This window comes from Sus scrofa, chromosome 3 (assembly GCF_054392235.1).
Source record: "Sus scrofa isolate SSC_HxYL_T2T_F1_AM1 chromosome 3, Sscrofa_HxYL_maternal_Yorkshire_Landrace_v2.0, whole genome shotgun sequence".
Lineage (NCBI taxonomy): Eukaryota > Metazoa > Chordata > Mammalia > Artiodactyla > Suidae > Sus > Sus scrofa.
This window is the reverse complement of record NC_139385.1, coordinates 22,129,291-22,134,803: the sequence shown is the minus strand read 5'-3', so window position 1 is coordinate 22,134,803 and position 5,513 is coordinate 22,129,291.

Below are 5,513 nucleotides of genomic sequence, written 5' to 3'. Positions count from 1 at the left end.
TAAATGGTTTGCAAATATTCTCCCATTCTATAGGCTACCTTTCACTCTTCTGAATTTATTTTTTCTGTGCTGGGCAGAAGCTTTTTAGTTTAATGTAGTCAACTGTCGTATTTTTGTCTGGGTTTTGGTGTTATATCCAAGAAACCACTGCCAAAACCAATGTCAAGAACCTATTTCTCTCTGTTTTCTTCTAGGAGTTTTACAGTTTTAGGTTCATTTAAGTTCTTAATCCATTCCAAGGTGATCTTTGTATATGGTGTAAGAGAGAGGTCTAATTTCAGTCTTTTGCATATGTATATCCAGTTTTTCAAGTACCATTTGTTGAAGAGTTTTCTCTTACCATTCTGTATTTTGGGCACTTTTGTTGAAGGTCCATTGACTATATATGTGTGAGGATTTTTGTGACAAGTTTCATAAGGGATATTGGCCTGTAATTGTCTTTTCTTGCAGCGTCCTTTTCTGATTTTAGTATCCAGGTAATGCTGGCCTCATAAAATAAGTTGAAAATTTCCCTTTTCTTCAAAAATTTGGAAGCATTTGAGAAGGACTGGTATGTACTCTCCTTTATATGTTTCATAACATTTACCAGAGAAGCCATGTGTTCCTAGGCTTTACTTTGTAGGGAGGTTTTTAATTATTGATCAAATCTCCTTATTCATTGGTTTGTTCAAAATTTCTGTTTCTTCATTGTTCATTCTAAGTATGTTGTATGTTTCTAGAAATGTATTCATTTTTCTAGGTTATACAAATTTATATACAATCTTTCATATAGAAATCATATCAAGTATGTTTCCCAAATACCATGGTATGAAACTGGAGGTCAATAATTATTGATAAACAAGAAGGAAAAATAAGAAATTCAAAAATATGTGGAGACCAAAAAATACATTCTGGAAAAAAACAAACAAAAACAAACAAACAAAAAACAGTGGTATAAGAAGAAATCAAGAAGAAAAACAGAAACTAACTTGAGACAAATAAAAATAAAGCGCAATATACCAAAACATACGGCATGCAGCAAAAGCAGTCCTAAGAGGGAAGCTTATCTCAATAAATACCTACATTAAAAAGCTCTCAAAGAACCCTAGTTTTACCTATCAGTAAATTAGAAAAAAAAGAACAAATTAAATTCAAAGTCAGCAAAAGGATGGAAATAATAATTAAATAAAAAATAGAGAACAAGTAAAACAAAAAATCAATGAGTTTTTTTAATAAATTTGACAGAACTTTAAGAATAAAGAGAGGTGGTCCATCAACAGATGGTTGGATTAGGAAGATGTGGTATATATACATGATGCAATACTACTCAGCCATAAAAAAAGAACAAAATAATGCCATTTGCAGCAACACAGATGGAACTAGAGACTCTCATACTGAGTGAAGTATGTCAGAAAGAGAAAAACAAATACCATATAATTTCACTTACATCTGGAATGTAATATGTGGCACAAATGAACCTTTCCACAGAAGAGAAACTCATGGACTTGGAGAATTGACTTGTAGTTGCTAAGGGGTTAGGGGGGTGGGATGAATTGGGAACTTGGGGTTAATAGATGCAGACTATTGCCTTTGGAATGGATTAGCAATGAGATGCTGCTGTGTAGCACTGGGAGCCATGTCTAGTCACTTATGATGGAGCATGATAATATGAGAAAAAAGAATGTGTACATGTATGTGTAACTGGATCACCATGCTATACAGTAGGGAAAAAAATGTATTAGGGAAATAAAAAAAAAGAATAAAGAGTGGTTGTAAATAAAGTAGAGATCAAAAAGGACCCATTACAATTAACGCCACAGAAATAAAGGGATCATGATAATTGTTTCTCTTCCTTTGTTTTATGTAAAATAAAACTTAATTTCAAAGGAAAAATGATAAAGTGACCTTTTTTCAATAAAAATTATTTCAGCAAAGGTGATTTTATGTGATGCTGAGCCAATTACTGCTTATATTTTCTCCTTGTAAATTGTAAAAACCAAAAATAATCATAAACTTCTAAAAGGTACTGTTCATAAATATAAATAGCAAAAAATAGAATAAAATGTAAATATTATATATAAAATCTACCAAAAATACATGGAAATTCCAGCATTAACTTTCTTTCAAAGTACCTAAAAATGAACGAGAAACTATTTTTTTCTTTACATTTTCAAGTAAAAATCAGTTTGCCAGGCATTTCAACTGTTGAGCTCTCAATCATTTAAATTGTTCAAGACTCTTGAACATTTAAAAAAAACAAATAAACAGTGAAGTATTAGAATCTGAAATGCTTAGTCTTTTTCTTTTGCAAAATTCAATGCCAAAATGTCCCCATGAAAACAAGCCCAATTCCTTAATTTTAGAATGTCTTTTTCAATTCTTCTATTGTGGCATCTAAATTCAGATAGTACCAAAAAAAAAAAAAAAAAAAAAACTAAAGTTTTATGCAGTAAAATAACATACTTTGATGGCTTTTGAGTTGAGGCACTGAATTCTAAATTCACCATTCAGCTGACATTTCTCTCTTGTTTAAAATAATCTTGAAACAAATAATGAATATTCACACTCCCTGCCACTTTAGTTGAGATAAAAGTCAAGAGAAAAAAGCAGTAGAAAGAGAGCTTCTGTATAATACAACATAGATGTTAATACATAATATGTACATGCATATACACATATCATAAAATTGCATGATTCATTATTAAAGTCTTCTAACAGAAGAGTTTTGTATAAAGTTTCTTGACACTCACAGATCATGCAAATATTATTCTGTTCTGAGTAAACTGAGTAAACTGTAAGAGGCAGGCATACCCACTTCCCTCTTTGAGAATTCTAAACTATAGGTTAACATTAGTTTATTTAATCAATGGAACTGCACACTTGTTATTGTTCTAGTAATAGAAATACATCAAAGAAGGGAGTTCACATTGTGGTGCAGCAAAAAGAAATCCAATGAGTATCCACGAGGATGTGGGTTCAATCCCTGGCCTCACTCAGTGGGGGATCCAGTATTGTGAGCTGTGGTGTACATCTCAGATGTGGCTCAGATGCTGCATTGCTGTGGCTGTGGTATAGGCCAGCAGCTACAGCTCCATATGTGGTGGGTGTGGCCCTAAAAAGCAAAAAAAAAAAAAAAAGATATACATCAAAGAAAAACAAAGGTCTTTGCTCTCAGTATTTATGACAGATAGATAAACAACAAACAAAAAACACATGTGTTATTTAGTGAAAAATGCTACTGAATATAAGTAAATCAGGTTGAGGGCTCTGGAGATAAGTGTAGGCCTCACAGAGGATATTCTATTCAAAGATTGTCCCAAATGAAACAAGGGACCAAAAAGTGTCCAGTCATGAAGAATAGTAAGTATGCAGCCTCTGGTGGGGTTTTGCTTGGGATAGCTAAGGCATACTGGACATGTGGTTTTAAGTGCAGAAGGAAAAAGGGAAAGCAAAAGAAATAGACAGCATTCTGATTACATAAATTCTTACATGCCACAGTATGCCCCTCAGATTTCATTCTACATCTGATTTTAGTGGGGAGAGCATTTTACCAGAATGATAACAAGATCTATGTTTTAAAGAATTATATCTTGTGGCTTAGAGAGTAGACATGGCAGGTAGGAAGGACAAGAATGGAAAGTAGGAGAACACATGGGAATTAACTTCAGTAAGAAGTAACTGACTTAGCAGAGTCATTATTGTTCCCATGTTTCAGATTTGAAAGTTAAGTGGCTGAATTACATTCCTAACCAGGCTAGTATGTATTAGAACTGGGATTTGAATCAAGGTAACAAGAAGCTACATTTCAACCACATTATCTATTATACTCTGGTAGCAATGAAGGTGAGTGAGCACTATTTCTAATACACATTCAGAGATAGGTTAATGAATTGTGTGTGTGGTATAGAAGAAAAAATATGACAAATGTATGTATATGCACATTTATATATGTATTTACATAATACATGTATGTATAGTTATATAAAATATATATTCAGATAAATATATATAGATAGGATAGACGAATAGGAAGGTATGTAGATAGATATTTAAGGTGAATTTTTTTTATCTGAGTGTCTATGCAAATAACAACTCCAATTACTAATTTGGAAAAAACTGGAGACTTAGAACCAGAATGGGAATGTGCATACACATTTAAATTAAGAACTACATATTTGACATTTATGTTGCAATATCTCCATTATATACCCTCATGGAGGACTGGACTAGGGAGTTATTTCTGACTTTTAAGGCATTGAGAAATGAATTTAAGAACCATAAACATAAATGGTTTTTAAAGGAATTATTTTTAAGGTGTTGTAAACACAATGATGATGATAGAAAGTGTTTGATGCTATGGGAACTCCACAAGAACATTGAGGAAGCCTGGCTAATGTGGTCACTAGAGTGCCAGGAAGTCAAGGAATGAAAATGTATCAAGAATGTGGAATCAACTTTGTCAAAATCAAAGATTGAACAAGATGAAGACTGAAGATTGACTGCTGGATTTTTAAACAAGTAGATATCTATTGATCTTCTGATAGATATTCTGATTGTTTTCATATGCTGCTATAAACATGAGTGCAATAATCTCTCAAAGAGTAACTATATTCTCTTACACATGTGCCCAAAAGTAGAGATGCTGGATCATATGATAGCTTTTATTTATTTATTTATTTATTTAGGCTATACTCATAGCATGTGGAAGTCCCTGGGCCTCAGATTGAACCTGCACCACAGCAGTGACCCAAGACACTGAAGTGATAACACCAGATCCTTAACCTACTGCACTACAAGGGAACTTTAATGGTAGATATGTTTTTAATTTTTTGAGGACCATCCGTTCTGTTTTCTAAAATGGTTCTACCAATTTACATTCCCACCAGTATTGCTAAAGAGTTCTCTTTTCTCTACATTGTACCCAGTACTTCTTACATTTTGTGTTTTTGATAGTAGCCATCCTAACACAAGTGAGACAGTATCTTATTTTGTTTTTGATGTGCCATTTCCTCAATAATTTTTGATATTGAGTACTTTTTCATGTTGGCCATTTTTACGTCTTTGGAAAAAGTCCATTCAGCTCTTTTATCCATTCAGTAATTCGTCTATTTTTTTTTTATTTGAGTTGTTTGAGCTCCCTGTGTATTTTGGATATAAACCCCTTTTGGGATGTGTGGTTTGCCAATATTTTTGTTCTCATTCCATAGTTTACCTTTTAATTTTATTCATGATTTTGTACAGAAACTTTTTATTTTTATTTATTTATTTATTTATTTTTTTGTCTTTTAGTCTTTTGTTGTTGTTGTTGTTGCTATTTCTTGGGCCGATCCCGCGGCACATGGAGATTCCCAGGCTAGGGGTCGAATCAGAGCTGTAGCCACCGGCCTACGCCAGAGCCACAGCAATGCGGGATCCGAGCCGCGTCTGCAACCTACACCACAGCTCTTGGCAACGCCGGATCGTTAACCCACTGAGCAAGGGCAGGGACCGAACCCGCAACCCCATGGTTCCTAGTCGGATTCGTTAACCACTGT